The following is a 17,446-nucleotide window of genomic DNA, read 5'->3' on the forward strand; positions in this document are numbered from 1 at the left end:
ACTGTAAGGAGCAAAAGAAAGCTAAAACCCTTAGTTAAATGAATATTTTTTTGGATGTTAGTGGCTTGACAAAGATATTGGAGTAAGCCCTACAGAACACAAACAAATAGGTATGGAGTGGTTTAGGACACCAAAAAATGGGTTAAGTAAGTTGGAAAATAAACAGCTAATAGGCATTCTCAGTCTCTGAAACTCCCACTGTATACAGGTCAGTGCATTTGAAATGAGATTTTTTTTTTTGTCTCTGGTGTTTATTAGGCAGGCCCAAGTCATCTTCTGCTGAAGACCAGAACAGAAGAATGAGCAGAAGACCATTCTGCCTACAGATAATAAAATAACCTTTTTCACCAATCCAGCCTCCAAAAGGTGGAAAAGATTTTTATTGTTTTGTTTCGCTCATCCCTAAGATGCCCGTTAGTTAGAAACTCTTTTGAGAAAATGGATTTAGGATGTTTAAATTGCGTAAAGAATGCAGTGTTTCTCAGAGAATAAGAGTGTAAGCAGAGTAACAGGTCAGCCACTGACACAAACAGTTACTGTCAAAGACAAGTCTTAAATCCCTTCACCCTCTGAGGAGGTGCTAGGTGGATTTTATGATATAAGAACAAAACATGTTCTCCTTACCCCATCTTCCTCTTCCCCATGCACTGACAGCTTTAGACACTAAGTACATTAATTCCTAGTCTGGTTTGCAACCCTATGCTGGCAACCTGCCTCTGATACCCCTGTCTTATTTACTGTTTTCTAATAAAAAATGGATGGTTCTCCCCTGCTGCCACGCACAGTTTTGGCTGAAGCTCCTATCTGAGGGTGCTTTAGGATCAGAGCATTGTCAGATGAGGTCAGCAGTCTAAGTTCCTACTGAAGTCTAGACTCATTTTGTTCCATGCTAATGTGCAAGCTTTGGCCATACTTCTGAGGTCTCCGAGGGCTAGACCTGGAGGATGCTCAGTATCTTGGCATAGTATCTGGAAAAAGGATAACAACAAGGCCAGGGAGAGCTTAGTATACTGCAGCTCAGCCTGCTTAGAAGGGGTCAGCTCTTCCACTGCACTGCATGGACATTTTGAGCCTGTTCTTCAAGCAGGAGGGAGCTAACAGCATGGGAAGCAGATGGACAGCTGATGGGACATATATTCAGTTCCTCTTTTCAGGCTAGATTAGTGTTCGTATAAACATTAAGGTAATTCTTCTAGCACATAGAGACTGATTAATTTTGCCCTGGGGGAAAAAAAAAAAAAGGAATAATGCAAGCCAGTTTCAGAAGACTTGGCTTTCGAGAGATGAGGAGATATCTTAACTACATGGATGAAGGCTAAGAAGGCCTTGCTGTCTATGAACTCCATACTGACCGTATGGAAATCCAGACATATGGAACAGTGCACCTAAATCATCCTGTGAGTGATCTCTGCAAAGGTTTCTGTGGTCTTCCTTTGCTGACTTTGTGAGCTGCACAGTCTGGCTGTGCCTCATACCCTGGTTTGGAAGTGCGGTTGTGACTGTAATAAAATGAGAACCATGTAGGAAGCTAATCATAATATCTAGCTTAGATGTAAGCCAATGACTTTCTGAAAGAAGGGAAATACAGTGGTTTGGGTTCTGTCACAATGTTTTTTCTCAGCCTGCATTCATGAAAGTCAGCAGACACTAAATAGAATCGTGAGCAAAAGGTGCAACAAATTCTAGATAGAAGTCATAAATGAAAAGCTAGTTAACAATGTTTCTGTTACTGATCTCCATAAAAGTGGTGGTCTTTCATCCATGTCTCACTGTACTTTTAAACTGAGCCAGCTTATATGTTTGGGCCCCACACAGATCCCACATACCAGAGCAGGCAACCCATCAAATTGAATTGGCTACAAAGAGTGGGTCACTTCTTTGGGTTTTTCGTTTAACTACCACAAACCAACTACAAAAAGGAAGCAAAACTTATTCCATTTGAAATCTTCATTTGTGCCCCCCCCCCCTTACACAGGAGTCAAATGGCTTTGAAAAATGTATTATTCAACTAGCTACAGTAGAAACACAAATGAAACCAAGCAACTGTCAGTTTTCCAGCAGAGCAAAAAGCAAAATGTCACAGAACCAGCATCAAACTCGATAAATGCATTAGTTTGATTATATCCTTTCCACTTGGATAAAGGAAAATGATGCTAGCGTAACAGGAATGAAAATAATTTAGGTCTGATTCAAAGACAGATACAGCTGGGGATGCTAGAAAGTAAATCCAATAGGTGTGTCTTCAGGAAAAAAGAAAAGGATTTTGATCGTGCATATTTTTATTAAAAGTGTCTATTTTCCATTATTTTTCATTTAAAATCTAAGTGCTGAAAAGCTGTAGTATTTCTTTTTATATATGCTTCCATGGATACCATCACCAGCCCCTTAATACTGAGCAGTTCTGTGGCCCAGCTGGTGCTGCAGCCCCAGAAGTAGTTGTGCTCTCACAGCTGAGGGGGCAGTGAATGTTGGGAGAGTCACCCTGTTGGTCAGGGTGATGGGGGGGTCCAATATCTCAGGCTGTGAGATCTGAGCGCTGACTACAGCTGCCTACAGTTTATAGCAAGCTCCAGCACTGCAGGAAACTGTGACTAAATAAGGGTCCAGGATACCAGGTTTCTGTGCCTTGAAAAGACCAACAACGTGGATGTGAGGAAGTGATAGATTTGCGTTCACTATAAATTCAGTGCTTACATCTTTTGGTGTGCTTTGTGACAAATATGTCTCTTTAAATCTTGTAGACCTCTGTTCACAGTTGCCGAGGATTTTCCTTTGAAGACCTCTGCCCATCAACATTTGGAGGTTAGAAAATAATCTCCTGGACCTGAAGAATACCGGTGTTTGGATTTCTTCAGGCACTCTGAGACTAGCAAACTTAATGTACCATCTCTTACAGCTATAAAGCTGGATAGATTTATTCAGCTTCCTAAATGGCCCTATAGGTAGCAGGAAGATCCTAATGATGTATGACAGGACTTCCATTACAAAATAATTTCATTTGCTTCATGTGTGTTAAAGCACCTTATAACTGCTCTGGAAACTTGAAAATGGGTTTTAAGCAGGTTTTAAATTAAAACAGATAGGGGGATGGGTTATTTCAAGTGTGAAGGTTTTTTATAGCCCTAATCCCAAATGCCCTGAATTTTTCTTCAATTGATGGAATCCCTTATGCCAGGAGAGGAGAAAACATTTGCATTAAATACAAATTGTAGTTGTACTTACATATGGTATACACAGAAGGGAAGTTTAAGCAAAGATAGTGTGGAAATATATCATATTTGGCTGTAGTACAGTTTTTTTCAGCATCTTTCAAAATAGTCCATAAAGGAGGTAAGTGTATCTGCTACACCCGTTTAACTGAAGGAAAAGGGTAAATGCAGGGATCTGCAAAGCTCATGTTGGAGATTCGTAGCAGCATCCAGAAGAGTACTCAGCTCTTACTGCTGTGAAATGCCAGCTCCACTCCCTGTTCCACATTCTGCTTTGTGACATTACTGCATGCCAGGGAGGTGGTGGAGGGTGTCATCGCACAGTAAGTACAGTTAGGATCCTATACCTGGTCCAAAGAGCTAAAATCAAGCAATCATGTAAGCAATAAAGGACGCTTTGATCCAGACTTACTAAGAGCCTGAAAAAAGAGCATTTTTTAATCAAAGAAAAATGGCTACTTTAAGGGATGATGTCCTACACTGGGTAGGTTTTATAGGGAAGAGAAACATTTTGGAAAGAGGATATCAGACCAAGAGCAAGAAAGTCTAAACTAACCATAATGATAGTTGTTTGGTTTTTTTTTCCTAAACATTGGACCAGGGCTGTTCTGGAGTATACATCCTATAATAGGGGAAAACACACCTTTAATTTAAAGATGGAGTTGGTCCACAGATGTTATCTATAACTGCAGGAACTAGGCTAGGTGTGCCATGAGGTGATCTTTTCTCTCAACTTAATTGAACAATTACAGCTAACATATATATTGTGCTGAAGACGACATGTCCAGACCATCCATGAGGGTGACATGCCTCATCTTTATTCCCACGGCTGCCTACCTAATATAGCCCCTGTGGAGAGGAGTTCCTAAGATGTTAACTCACCTTGTGGGGTTTGGGTATGTGGGACCCAGCTGCTGCTCTAAGCATGTGTTCTGGAGGCTGGGTTTTCAGGCTGGCTGACAGTTTCCTGTGGGACTGGTCCAGAGAGTATTTCTGGGGCTGTCCTTGTGAGCCAGTGTGGATAAACCAGAAAGGAACTATACCAATCCAGCATTTCAAGACTGGGCTTTTCTGGTCAAATGCTTCAGAGGCAGGGAAATGATGACCTGGCAATGGTGTCTTCTTGACTAAGGAATCTCATAGGCAACTACTAGTTAGCTTTCTATGTCCAAGCTCTGTGCTGTACTAGATCAGCATAGCTGGAACAGGCAAGCCTCAATTAGTCACTTTGGGGCACTCTATTAAGCTCTGTAAATTGTCACAAAGGACTATGATGACAAGCCAGAAAACTTCAGAGTCCTGCACATTTAGCTAGTGGTCCTCATTCTGCTACAACTTCTTGCCTAAATGCATCTATGGTTCCAAACTGAACTGAATCTCAGTCTCCTTGGAAATGGGGGGGAATGATGCTGTTACACAGGTGCTTGAAGAGCAATCCAAGACAGACCTAGGAATATGTTTTCAGTTATAATGAAGCTGGCAAGTTGCTGCATCATCAGTCCCATGATTGCTGGAGTGCTATCTTTGCTTAATTAAAAATAGCACTCAACAAGCAGTACTTATCTTCCAGTGAGCTTGACACCAAGCTGCTCCAGCAATCCTAAATAGGTTTATTTAAAGGGCAGCTCTGATGGCATCACTCCCTCTGGTGGCTTTCTTGCAGGAGGAGCCATCTCACATCTCATGATGAGGATAGTTCCCATTCCCAGAGGCCCTTCTGCAAGAGTGGGGGAACAGATTGTTTCTGAGCCTGCAAGACACCACTTTGGATCCCCACCAGAGATGCAGCAAAGGATGATCCAGCCATGAAGTACAGGGAGGAAGAGAGGGAAGGGGTCTCACACAGAATTTGTTTTTGGTGCCTTACCAGGCCTGGGTCTTCATCAGCATGAGGAGGAGTTGTGTAAAAGCATCAGCTTAGGATGATACACTTGGGGAAAGAGAGAGGGATTTACAATGTGCTGTGAACATGCAAAGAGAAGGGGACTCACCATAGCCCTCTGACTCTCTGAAATGGGCTGTTCTTTTTCTGCCCATGAACCCATGTTTCTTCTGGACAAGAATACCACAAGGATTTGCATATGGAGTTCCAAAGGACACTACTTAAATGCTCAATTTTATTAATCTACTTTCTGCATCAGTCTTAAACCTTTATGCGTATGTGCATTACTGTATACTGCCACTCCTTTTGATCTATTGTGTATTCATTTATGTTGCCATCTTTTCAATAATAACATAATCATGAAGGTTATACTGTTGTTATAGTCAGGCTTTCTGAGTATCTTATCAAAATGCTCACTGCTCTAACAATCTGGGAATGAGTCTATTTACACAGCAGTCTAACATAAAATCACATCTTTATAATCCTATTCCCCAAATAGTGTCAGGTTATGCTCTATTTCTTAATTAACAAAAAACTACATTACACTGTATGAGTAAAACCAAACTGAAATCAACTTACCCATAATTCATTTATTTATGCCACAGAGCTCTCTAGGAGGCTTAGTAAATGAAGAGGTTGTCTGTTGCTCTCCTGTTTGCTTTCCATGGTTTGGCTTAATTTAAAAATTCTCAAATGCTACTGTGGTGATACACGTGCTTTCAAGATTTTTCATGTATGGCCAGCATATTCCAAGGTAAAAATGACAACAACATAGTCTAGGCTTTGGCAGTAGACTCAAGTATGCTAAAAATTCACTTGAGAGCTGTTCTGATCTTCTCTGTGACAAGTTAGAGTTCTGGTCATCAGCAAAAAGTGGATGTTGTAGAAAGTTTTCTGATCTCAGGTGAAAAACTCCAAGGAAGTAGCATTCAGTATAACTCTGAAGATATTGTTTGCAAATTGCAGAAAATTTCTTCTGAATTAAAAAAAAGAGACCAGGATTGGTCCTGGTTTGTACAGGTAGTCTGTGTCAGAGCTGAGACTTCAGTTCAGAGCTCTTGAGAGAAAAGGCATGAGATACTGATGTTACAGGAAAATTACAAAATGGCACAGCTGCGTCTTGATTTGAAGCTAGGACAAACATTCATAGATGAGCTGTAATTTTGCCTAAGACCGTTTCTCTCTTGGGTAGTGTGACTGGCAGGATGTCCCTCTTCCCTCAGTAAATGAAAATAATATTTTTCTTGTCAAACAAAATGAGTACATTTAAAATCAAAAGAGATTTTTTTGAGACATGCTTCATTCTAAAAAAAAAAAAAAGCTACGTATTTGACAGCTCAAAACCAAAAGGAAATATTTCACTTGGGATAAAATAAAAAACCCTACTTTTAATTTTCTGATTTTTAAAAATTATTAAATATTGTCCTACCGTGAAATCAGCTTTCTCTCTCAACTGAGTCAGTGAAGTAGTCACACCTGTTACTCCACTGCTTATAATGTTGGAACAATTTTATTTTCAGATTTTCAGTTATTTTTCACTTTGCTTTTTATTTTGCAGTGGAGTGAGTTTGCCAGTCATGACAGGAATTCATAGCATGTTTTCATGAACCTGAAACGAGTTTCCTTGTTTAAAAAAGGAGAATGGTTTCAGGTATTAAAAAAAGAAAAAAATTCAGTAAATGCACAATGAGAGCTTCAAAGTTTCATGCATCTGACCCACCTATAGCTGAAAAGAGGAGAGTTTCTGCCAGACCTCAGATGCAGAAGCTGAAGTCCCCCAATGTCATTGAAGTAAATCAAAACAAGCCTTGAAAAGCTGGCAGATTGGGCATCTTTTCATGCCAAATGAAAGCCTGGCTCAAAAGGCACTCGTGGAAATGAATAGTTCATATTCTGAAGGTAACATATATTTACAGAAAATGAAATCTTGGTTAAAACACTTTTTGAATCATGTTGAAGTGTTCATTGTAAACTCAAAAGGTCTTTCTTGATTTACTTGGCTCAATTTCTGAACTTTTTTTTCCTTCTGCTAATGGCAACCCATCGATCATTGCAGCTGTAATCAGATTTTGCAGAAGGCCATGGGCATCATTTTCAATCATTTAAACTTTGCCAGCCTGCCTCTATTTCTTATGAATCATGGGGATTAATGCCAAAGGATTTTTCCCCTTTAAAAAAATTAGCAAGTGTTGATTGCATCTTTCTTGTTACACCTGAGCCACTTATCAGCAATTAACCATTTCACTGCTTGACAAAAAAAGGCTGCATGATGGTATGTGAGAAAGTCACATCCAATTCCAGCCTCATCTCCTACAAAATTAAAACCTCAAAAATTATTTCAATGTCTAAATGCCTTTGAAATTAACAGGAGATATTTGCCTAAACTGTGAATGTGGTTGCAGACTTCGGTGTGGGTGAACAATCGGAGTTCATAGCCAGAGGCAATGTGATGTGCTGCATAAAATTGACTCCCAACAATATTGTTAGTACTTGTAGCAGTGGCAATTTGCTATTAGCTAACTTAGATGCAATTTAAATGCTTTGCTCACACTTTTGTGTCAGTATAAACATGTCCCTGGAAAATTACAATTAGAGTCTTTGTTCACAGGTCAATATAACTTCGTGCTACTACTGCTTCTAGATTTGTTGCAAAAGCACAGTTAAGCCATCACTAGCTGTTTGCATGTGATGCTCATGACAGCGATGTTGTCATCCCTCCTTAAAAATCAGAAGCAGCATAGTTAAAATAACACCGTCAGATGAGACTGGCTCTGCCTCTCAAATGACTGATACTGGAGTAGTCCATACAAATGATCAGGATTGGGGAGGAGTAACTTTTGAATGTGGTGGGTAGTTCATTCAGGTAATAGTGATGCTGCAAATGGGATGAAAACATATGTACAATGAAGCACTTCCTGAGATAAAATGGTGGTTGACTTTGACTTTTCTCTGAGCATGAGTATCTGGACCCAACATTGTTAAGATTTGGTCACTGGTCTCTTGTGGCCCGTTTGAGAGGTTACGTTTTTCCCAGTTTTATCTCTGATTTGGGAAAGTGATGGCATGGAACCAGGTGAATTATATTATTCTGAAAAAAAAAAAACCCAAGATATCATCTCTGTTTAATGTATAGAAAATAAGAGGGAAAGTTATTATGCTGTATTCTCTATTCATTGCCATTTTCATCTGTTTAAAGACCTTCTTCCTCTTCCAGCCATGGGTCAGCCCCTGGGTGAGTTATTCAATATCCTTTCTGCCAGGTGTCTAAAAGCACAAGATATTTCCAGTGGGTTTTCTTCCATTCTGCAGGGGACACACCATTATGAAATAACTTTGATGTCCCCTGCAGAATGGGAACTCAGCAACGTTCCTCTTTTGTGGGACAGACCCATGGCAGGAAAACTCTACCTGTGCCTTGAACCACCTTCTTCTGGGTCTTGTCCCTGGCCACAGAAGTAATTGTATAGAAGGGCTGTTTCAGTTATAAAACAGTCTTCTACAGAAGCAGGCCAGCAGAGGTAGGGACAATACAAGATTTATTTTCACTATATTGTGCCAAATAATTTCCTTTCAGATCCTGAGACACAAGACTGTATTTAAGCACTCTGAATAGAGATGACTTCTTATATCAGGATTTAATTCCCCCAGTCCTACAGTGACAGTAAGTTTCTGCCCTGAAACATAAAACTTGATCTTGTTTATGTCTGGCTACTCAAGGAAAATTACAAGCTTTTTAAACTTCAGTAATTAACAAGAACATCTAAAAATCAATTATGTAATACCAGACATTTTTACTAAGTTTTGCCTTTCCGATAAGTGGTGTCTCTAGTCAAAATCTACATATGCTATCCTTTTAAACCACACTGCAAATACGATCTTAAAATGATTACCCAAAATGCTTCTTTTTAACTGATGTGTCTTTAAAGAATTTAAATCAGATCATCTTTGCACTAGTGAAATGAGAAAGTAAGGCAGTCAGCTACGACATGGCTCTTTTTTTTTTGCTTTTCTTTTGTTGGTATGTGTAGAATTATGATTGCACAGGTAGAATATCAGCTGTATGTGTCAGAGTGATCGGTCACACAATCAAATGCAGGATCATTCTTTACCATAAATGCATTAAAAGAAAATCAGTCACATAGCTTTGGCTTTCAACAGAGCAGCAGGCTGAGTTCTATTCATAACAAATCAGCTCACGCTTTGGGGGAAACTACAAATCACTCCCACAACATTATTCATTGGATTGTCCTTTGCATCCCTCCAAGGAAGACCTAGTTTGAATTCTTATGTATTCTCTCTGCTGTTAAGCTAACAGTGGTGGGTGGGGGAGGCAGAAAGGAGGAGCAATCTCCTTGGAAGGACAGCTTGGTTTCTTTTTTTGGGAGGCGGGTGGGTGTTTTTAGTAAGCAGGTTTTCATATTTGCTTTTCATGGCAGGCAAGCATTGTAACTGAATGCACGGTAGATTATCCAGGTTTAGGTTTATTGAATTTATTATGATTTAGCTGGAAATCTCTGCTTTCCAGCACTGTGAATTCATCATCAGTATTGCTAAGACATAGTCTGTATTAGTGGTGGTACACAAAACTCCTCACTGAACATAGGACCAGTTGTACCAAGCACTAGACAGCACTATATAGAAAATAGTAATAAATATTCAGTAGGAAGCTGAAATGGTTAAGTCTCAGTCTATGTCTTAGGGGAGAGAATCAAGAGTTTCAAAATTCCCCCCAAAGCCATGGTTGCCTAGGAACATATATGCCTCCACCTTGAACAAGCAAAAGGATTATATTCATTTACATCTTGTAACCAAAGGGGCTAAAATCCTTCTCTTCCTCTGCCTGCTCTGCAGCTTCAGTGGGGGAGTGCTGCCACGCCCAGGCCAGCTGCAGCCCCACACAGCTTAGAAGAACTGAGGAAAAAGATGAAGATTTTGCTAGCTGATCTCTGCTGGTCTCTTGCTGCCTCAGTTACTACTCTTGCAGTATTTGGTAGCTACTTTAAAGCTAGCTCCAGTGCAACATCCCCTAAAAACATAGCATGCAGGACCAGGTGGTGGCACAGCAGGTGGAGGCTCCTCAGGTATCAGGATGGGCTGTTGAGAAGGCAGTGGTTCTGCTGCTGTGGCACAGCTCCAGAATCTCCTCTCGCTGCTGAGTGGGACTGGGGCATGCAGACCCGTGTTTGTGCTGAATGTGGCTTCTCACCATCTCACTCATCCCACTCCCAGGAGAGCCGCAAAAGCAGGCAACGCAGCGCTCTCTGTCTCTAACTCGAGGCCTCCATCTCAGCTGTCTTTCCTCCTCCTTCCTTTCTGCTTCTCAGGACAGGAGGGGGCTGACATTAGTTTTTAGCCCAGAGGTGTAATATTTGCTTTTGCTTCCACTGCTGAGAAAACTTGAGCTGGCTCTGTGAACCCTGTGCTGTCCATTGGAGGCATGGATGTAACCTCCACAGATTTGGGCACCTCTCCAGGTGGACCCTGAAGTGAATACATCAAGCTTTGAATTGCAGTGACTCAGAGGTGGACACATCATTTGTTCTGCTACCTCAGCTAAGAGGGTGATGAAGCCTGGTAGAAACATGGAGTGGGCAGCAGTCAGCATTTCTCTCTCACATTGTTTCAGTGCCAATTGCTAGAAGTTGCAAGTCTAAATTCAACTGTGCGTCAGCTACTTTGCAAAAGACTTCAGGTCAAGTTATTGCATGGAATTTGTCTCACTGCTTTCTTAAACCACACACCTAACATACTCTCCAGGTCTTGATCTCAGGTTTATGAAGTGGTTCTTGGGAGGTAGCCTGACCACACTTTTCATCAAATCTGCTGGCTGAGAAGCCTTTTCTCAGTCTACAGTCTACAACACAGCTCTTGGAGACACCCGCCAACAGGGGGATTTGAATTCATTGCTGTCCTGTCAAGAATCTGAAATGGAAGGTGAGAAGTAAATATCTCCTTTGTTCAGTGCCTTTACCATAAAACCATCCTTTTCCAAGCAGTTCAAATAACTCATAAAGGGAAGATCTTGCACTTTAGATTAATGACATGATGCAGACAGTAGATGAAATGAGTAAAGCAATAAGCACCTCATGCAAGAGGATCTGACCCATCAAATATGTGCCATCTGCACAGAGGATGCAGCTTCAACTTTATATTCTCATTAACTCTCTTTATGGCCACAATGAATATGAAGCTAGAGCAAAAACATTGTTGACTGTCATGAGGAGGCTATGGGTTCAATTATTCAGCAATGCCTCCCATGAACTTCTGGAACCTGTACTTTATGGAAAGTAACTGATAGACCTGGTAATGTTAACATAAATATGTAACATAAATCCATGCATAGAAATGATCTCCATCAAGCATCAAAACATGGATTTTCTTCCAGATGGTTCCTGACTCATCAGGAAAAATGGTAGCATCAGAAAATCAGGCTACCACTCCAAGCTGATAAAGTTTTGCAAAAAAGGAAGGCAGTTAAATGTCAAACTGCCTCAAAAGGTCAATTTGTTGGAATAGCAAATTTAAATCACATGTCTAGATTTGAGAATATCAGAATGTTTAATTTTTTTTTGGTAAAACTGTTTTGCTATTACCAAACATATATTTTTTTACATATGCATTTATCAGCTTTGTACAGATACTTTAATTTTTATACCCACACACATATGCATAGACACAAATAAGAAAAGAAAGAAAAGTTTATTTTTATTTGTTCCAAATATTAGAGGAGGTAAAATAATGATGGTTCAGAATGTTTGAAGGAACAAAAGTTTCGCTTTCTGCTTTACTATTGCATTAAATGAGCATCTGGCCCTCCTCTATTGAGGCAGCTGATAATGTCCAACAGAAGACGACCTCATATGCCCTCCTGACATTCACTGGCATTAAAACCAGAGATGGTAAATTAATTTTGTGGTACGGTCTTTTCCCCAAATATTTAGACCTAAAACCCAAATGGAGCACACCAAACATTAATTTGGGTAAAGCCTTGCCTTTAAAGGCATAAACAGGTGAAACCTTGTCTGCTTGAGTCTATCCACATTTCCTACTGAACAAGTAGGAAATGCCTCATGATACAGAAATGCCCAGATAGTGGTGTAATAGAAATACTTGGGTGGATAATTTATTTAGTGTCAGAATTGCTTCTCAGCTGAATCTTTTTTTAGTGATTTCCACGAAACATCTGGGAATCTTTAAATTTCTTTCCCTAGGCATTGAAACAAAATTGATCACCTACTGTTTTAACAGAACTAATCTAATGTTGTGATTAGTTAAAAATCTTTCAGAGGAAAGAGATGAAACAGAAATAGATTAAAAGCATTCTGGTATCTCTAGGAGTTAATACAAACTTGCTTTCCTTCTCTGTGATTCCTAATTGAATTCTGTATGAAGCAGGTTGTAACCTTTCTTCCAGCACCTGATGGAAATATATTGTATCATTGTCCTACCTTCAAGATCAAGACACCCACCTTCTGCTCCATGACTCAATAGTGAGTAACAAGGGGAATGAGTTATGAAGCCACAGGAGCTGGCTTGACTAATGAATTCTGCTGTTGTCAAAATGCTCCTTCAGATGTACAGCGTGGAGTGGGAGAGGGGCATTAGAGGAAGAGGGAGAAAGGAACTGGGGACAAAATGATGTTTTGGTTGATGAGGACTGAAAATTGTTTTATTATCCATATGATGGGCATGTTTAAACTATGTTGTGTGGACAATATATTACTGCTTTGGAAATGAGGTAAGAGAAATCTTAAGAGGTCCTCAAGAGTTTGGTGGAGGGAAAAGGCAAAGAGATGATCATGCTCATTTCTGATATGAATGAAAATAAAATCTTTATAGGTGAAGAAACTCCAGCTTCTTAGTCTATATAACTTTTCCAGGCGTGTGTGCAGCTAATAATATTTATCAGCAGGAGGTCTTCTCTAGTACATGAAGGTGTTATGAGTAGTGAAGTCATCTTTGTAATAAGTGAAGAGCACAACTGCCCGTTCAGTCTGCTATCAGTCATGATTCATACATTTAAATTCTGTTTCAGTAGCATAAATTAGAGAGGAAACTGAGGTCCTAGGACACTGTCTCTAACAGGTTCAAATGCTTCTTAAAATGGTTTCAGCCACTACAAGTCAATGCTTTATTAAGGCTACAGATAAGAATGAAGTGAACTGAAAATACTTCCCAGCTTTGCCCAGGTTCTGGGTAACCCCACACAGATGGACTTGCAGCTTCAGTTGCACTACTGCAGACAGACCAACCAATGCCAACCCATAGTGAGGAAAATGGTAGGCTCCCAAAGCCTGTCTCTGGGCTGTCCTGGCTGAGAGCCTAGGGATACATATGAGACTCCTGTGAAGTCTGGCACAGGAGGAAGGCTGCCAGACCACACACACAGAAAATCTGGATGTTCTGCAGAACCCTATCTTTAGTGATCGTAATGGATTTTGTTGGAGATTGGCTATGTTTTGGGGACACAATGTTCATTGCAATTCTGTATGGCTAGGTACTGGTGTGATTTTAAATGAAGTTGCCTGATTTTTGCTATCCCTTTGTGGTAAAATAATTTGAGAACTAATGAAGACAAAGAGGATTGTAAATTTAATGCTCCTGGACACACATGAGCTAGATAGGCTTCTTTGGCTTCTGTGATAAAAAAAACTATCCCTGAAGACTTAAATCAACGTGTAGGAGTTCCAAAGTTGAACTGGATTTGTCTGTTTCCTTTTTTCTTTTTGCCCAGTAACTCAGAGACAGAGCACTGGAGATGCATGGTCAGCTCTTTCCTATCCCTATCGCAGAAGTTCATATGGGTAAGGCTGCTCAAATGCAGTATGTTGCACTGTTAGTGAACAACCTTCTTCTAAGTTTTACATGAGTGCTGCCCAAAGAATACTAGTTCTTTTCTTGAGGATGAAGGCCTAAAAGAGGAACAGAACAATGGAAATCAAAGCAATTCAGAGGGGATTTTTCCATTGACTTCACAGAAATGTCAGGCAGGTTTCTGATAGCAAAGTGTAGCAGCAGGTTGAGATGCTCACGTTTCTCCTAAGTCTCACACATCATACATGTTGAAAAAAACACCAAACAAAACAACAAAACCAAAACCAAAAACAAACCCGCAGAGATCTTGTCTTTGAAGTTCATATCCTGCTAAGTATATTCATTACCCTACAAAAAGTGCTGAGGACACTTGTGTGCTGAAATGAATAATTGATTTTTTGTCCAATACCCACAACCAATAAATCAAAGGAAAAATCAGCTCTGTGACATTTAATTGGGGAGGATTATTACTGAAACAAACAGAAAAGCATTTCTTCTGTATTATACAAAAGGTTCTGTTCAACCTGAAATATCTTTTTTCTTATTCTCTGCTCGTAAGGAAAGCAAAGGAATTTATGGGCTATATTAATAATCCGTTGGAGTTATCTGACCCAGTGGATAGTACAGCCACACCGTAAACTCTATTCCTGGGTTTAATCCCTCCCCATCCCCATCTGGGAATACTGTAGATAGAAGGCTATCAAATCTGATAACTTTTTATTTATGGTGGACAACCTGCTTCTGAGTCCTATTTGAAAACCCATGGCCAGGCAAAGGCTCCTCCCAAAATAAAATGGCAAGAACTCACAAATAAGAGGAAACTCATAGATGGGTTGAAAACCTTGTTCTTAAATTCCTATGTCTTCTACATTTCTTATGTCTTTACAACTTTACATTTCAAATTCTTATGAATAATCATCTTAAATATCTTAGCTATTGAGGGCTAGACCTATACCATGTAAAATCTGTAGTGGGACCAGACAAGGTCCCAGACATCCTTTTTCCCAACTAGGCATTCTGCACCTTTTTCTACACACCCTGTGGCCACATGTGATATGGTGCTAAGAAATCCTTCTTTTCTAGTGAAATTTTTCTGTTTTCAAGGGTATCTCCACTTTAAGAACAGGGAGTTTTTCCAAGCTGAGCCCCATCACCAGATACTCAGTGTAGTACAACTAAGTCAACATATTGTTTGTCATGTTTACTAATTGACAAATGTATGCCCAGAAGTAATATTGTAACAGTGATTTGGAGCATAAAAAAGGTAAAGTGTACTGACCTTATGAAAAGGAGTTTGGGCTTGCTGCTTCATAATGTGACTATTTTGTTGTTGGTAAATCTTTATTTCAGTGTCAGATTCTCGTCTCTTCCGTCCTGTTGAATCAGATCATCCAGGTCTTCAAATTACTGGCACAAGTTGCTGTCTACAGTGCCTTTCTTATTAAATCCCCACTAATTCTCAAAACCTCTTGAGAGGCTGTCCTTTTACCTGCTCTCTCTCAAAGTACTGCTAAAGCCAGTAATTTGATAATTGAGGATTTTCTTTCTCTTTGGAGGAGGGTTTTATTTTTGCCATCACAACAAATGAACTTCTCTGATAAGTGCTGGAAACAAACTTCAGACAGATATTGACCAGGAAATTCCTTCAAATGTGCTCCACTGCAAGTTAGATCTTTGGATGGTACAAATTGACATACTTCCTGCAAAGCTTGCAGAGCTGTAACAGCTGCAAATCTGGAGCAGAGCAAGCTCCCACCCTTCTGAATGAGTGAAGAATTGTTCTCCACAGTGTGTTCTGCAATGTTTTAGCTGCAGCTATTCTTCACTGTCTGTTTTGTGCTAAGACCAGTTTGGTTTTTTTTCCTCCAAGTCCCCCATTGATCAGACCAAGTGTTGCTTTTAATTATGTTTTGTACCTACTAGAGAGATGTTGCAAGTATAGCATTATTTTTTATTTCTCCTGATGAGGCGCAAACATATGGGATTTAGAGACAGTCATAAGGAAAGGACAGTGCAGAGAGATGTACTTGAATGCTGAAGGAGCAGAAAAAGAGAAGGTCAAGAAAGAATTTCCTTTCCAGAGTTCATTGGCAAAAAGATTTTCCTTTTGTGTTTACCTTTTTCTCTAGCTGATGCTAACCTTCCTTCCACATATCACCATTTTCAGCTGTTCCTTAAGGCCCTAGGATTTTAGCAACAGCTTATACCCCTTTGCTCTGTTTTTATGGTTCTCTGGGTTTGTTTGATTTGGTCGGGGACTTTTTTTTTTCCTTCATTGGTATTTTGACAAAACACTTAATTCACTGGAGTATGTATTTGCCTGTATGAAGGGCATCTGCTTCATCACTGGACGCTAGTGAAGTGGTTGGTTTTTGCAGGTTTATTTTAAATTATATCACTGCCTTGTGTGGACTTGCTAATTCAGTTTGGTTTCCTCTGTGCTTATGTTCCCATAAAATTTCCCACTATATACAAGAGTCAGCTATTATTGTTCCCCTTTGTATACTTTCTCCACAGCAGATAGGAGGTAAAGAAAAATTCCTGCCCAATGGAATTACTCTTTTGATTCTATATTGCTTGCCCATGCTAAACCCAGGGGATTTGAATGAAGGAGAGCAAAGGAGAGACGATATTCTCCCTCCTCTTCCTTGGCCGAGCTACAACCCTAACACAGGTACCCAACATGCATGTGTCCTTTGTTGTCTCCTAGCTTCAACCACAGGCAAGGGATGATGATGACTTGCCTTCTCTATCATGCCATTACACAGAGATTTCTGCAGGGTGGGAGGGAATTTTTATAACTCCTTAAGTCTTGGGGAGCCTTTAAGATTTTTTTCATCTCCACTGAAAAACAGAAACTGTTTTGAACAGGAGGCAACTTTTCATATTATTCACCTCATTTGCAGTGATTGCACTAAAGGTTTTCTTCCTTTCTTTCTAGGACCATTTGTAAACATCAAGCATAATCATATATCAAAGACAACATGGTTTTGCAGCTCAAACCAGCTTCCTCAGTGTTTTCAGTAGGATCCCAGAATTGCTCTGTTTTGTGTAACAACATTGGAACTCCTTTGTTCCCTGGACACATTTATCTAGCAGGGGGTATGTGGGAGAGCCTCAGAAGTGTCTTATCTCAATTTGTATTTAGGGTCTTGAAATTCTTTTTCATTAAAAGCTGCATTGATCTTCTGGGTGTAATTACATCTGTCTTCCTGTAATTATTAATTTCTTAACAGCTTTATGAAGGGCTCCTTATTCCATCTTAAGTGCCATTTGGGTGCCCTTTTTCCTTTTACAGAGATTGAATCAGTAATAATAAAGCTTACAGAAGTTCAGCAAGTGCTCTACAGATATTGCATGCGGTGATCATTTCACTCACCTGTGAAATGCAGCCATCTCTGGAGTGGAAGGCACTGAATATTTTAACAGGATCTTGTGAGTACAGCATGACTTTATGAAATAACGGAATTGAGAACTGTAAATAAGCAACTCTTATTTGTACAAAATTTCTGGGTCAAAGAATTTTCTAGATTTTTTCTGT

The sequence above is a fragment of the Nipponia nippon genome, unplaced genomic scaffold (assembly GCF_047370975.1).
Source record: "Nipponia nippon isolate SJK-2023a ecotype South Korea unplaced genomic scaffold, ASM4737097v1 scaffold_3, whole genome shotgun sequence".
NCBI classification, from domain to species: domain Eukaryota; kingdom Metazoa; phylum Chordata; class Aves; order Pelecaniformes; family Threskiornithidae; genus Nipponia; species Nipponia nippon.